We start from the raw sequence: 2,160 nt of genomic DNA on the forward strand, positions 1-2,160 counted from the left end.
CGTAGTTAGGTTAGGCTATTATTGTTGCATCATATCCCTATTTCTCATCTCTATTTTCTTCTGTAATTCTCTTCTCATCTCTTCTCTGTTTCTTCTTATTTTCTTGCAGTTCTCTGTAATTCAGTACCTAATATAAGGATCAGTTGGTTGTTATTGGGTTTGTTCTACCCTCCGTCCACTTTTATTTGTCATGTTGCACTTTTCGAAAGTCAATTTGACTAATTTTCAAAGTTAAATTAGATTACATTAATTTGATATATTAAATAAAAAATTTAGATATTAATAAACTATACGAAAAGTACTATAAAAATTACATTTTTTTTGAATATCAATATGATGAAAAGATACATCATATAATGTTAGTTAAAGTTTTTATCGTTTGATTCTAAAAATGGAAACTATGACTATTAAAAGTGGACATAGATACTAATATCTTCTAATTGATGTCTTTAAATATTTTTCTTAATTATTCACATGTTGTACATTTAATATGTACTAGTGGGAGTATTTTCTAGTGAATTATGGATATTTTCAGTTTATCTAGACAATATATAAATTATCATCATATTAATTTACTTATCTCAAAGAAGTACTCGCAACAACGAAAGAAGTTATAAGGATCAAAAATAAAACACAAAGAGGTTTATTTATTTAGGATGGAAACAAGGAATGAACATTTTCTATATTAACACATGAAAGTATTTTATTAGTGGCATGGACCCTTGCTGGAATTTATCAAATTTCGTACATTAAGGGAATACCTCAATAATAGATCTTAATCCCAACATAGGTATAATGTTGTAGTCACTAAAACTAGCATCAGAGAAGAGTTTTTCCCAATCCTGTTGGTTTCTTTCTTTTCCAGATACATGTACCATCATGAGCATATCAAAGAAAAGTTGAGTTTCATATGACTTGTCATCTCCTTTCTCTAGGTTACGATCCATCAATACCATGTCAATGATGATCACCTTCCCTCCATTTTCCTTGCTTGGAATTGCTTCTTTGCATTTCTTCAATATTTTGATGCATTCTTCGTCACTCCAATCATGTAATATCCACTGCTTATTGATCATTAGTCATCAAATATATATAAACCTTTAACACAAGTACTTTAATTTATATAGTGAAAATCAGTCTATGTATTATAAAATTACCTTTAGTAAAATTGCATGGCAGAGGGAATGAACTTAAACATGTCTCCTCCCACATAGCTTAGGTTCTTGGTCCCTCACATCCTTCAATTACATGTGGAAGATCAAAGACGATGCAATTCATTTCAATAAATGCATCCGCAATAACTTTAGCCACGATTCCAGTGCCACCTCCAACATCCACCAATGATTTCAATACTTCAAAAACACCTCTACACTTTTTAATCACCACACATATAACCAATCGGGAATCACTACCCATAATTTCATTAAATTGACGGTTAATATTTGGTTGCCTCTCATCATATTCAAATAAGGGTTTGCCATGAGCAATTGCAAATGGAGTACTAGAGTCATCATCTCTCTTTATCCATTTGCTAAGTGAGTGCCATGGATCCATGAAATTTGGATCTAGTTCCGTTTGCACAAAGGGGACTTGACTCAAAGGCTCATTTTTAAGAAGGAGACGTGAAGCCGGAGTCAGTAAATAACCATCTTCTTCTTTATTATTTGCCATGGTTTGATTAAAGAAGCCTGGATGAATAAGAATACGCATCAGACGAAAAATATAATCCATGGTTTTAGCATTATTGTTGATGGGGAGGGCATCCACTAAATCGAAGAGGGTCATGGCTCGACCATTAGAGTGGATGATATCTGGAATTCCAAGTTGAATAGCATATTTGAGTGACATGGAGTTGATGTAACTGAATGTATGGTTCCATATGTGTGCTTGAGCAGCCAACATTTCTCTAGTGTTGTCATTAGGCAATGCCATAGTTGTGAGATTTTTATGAAAAGATAATACTGGCTGAGGTAATGATCCAACATTATATTTATATTAGAAGAATGAGAGGACCCACCCTTATTTAATTTAAGAAGATAAAATTGGGTTCATATAATCTAATTATGCTTTCTTCATTTCTATTTATGTCATAAATTTTGATTAAATTTTGATTAGACATGAAGCTAAGTATAATTTTTTTAAACTAAGTAATAATTTAAA

General features: G+C 31.7%; 1 pseudogene; it reads right to left on the bottom strand.

Moving 5' to 3' along the window:
* Positions 1–749: 749 nt before the first annotated feature.
* LOC125871022 (trans-resveratrol di-O-methyltransferase-like) lies at positions 750–1,940 on the bottom strand (annotated as a pseudogene).
* Positions 1,941–2,160: the final 220 nt, after the last annotated feature.

Source organism: Solanum stenotomum, chromosome 7 (assembly GCF_019186545.1).
Source record: "Solanum stenotomum isolate F172 chromosome 7, ASM1918654v1, whole genome shotgun sequence".
Classification (NCBI taxonomy): Eukaryota; Viridiplantae; Streptophyta; class Magnoliopsida; order Solanales; family Solanaceae; genus Solanum; species Solanum stenotomum.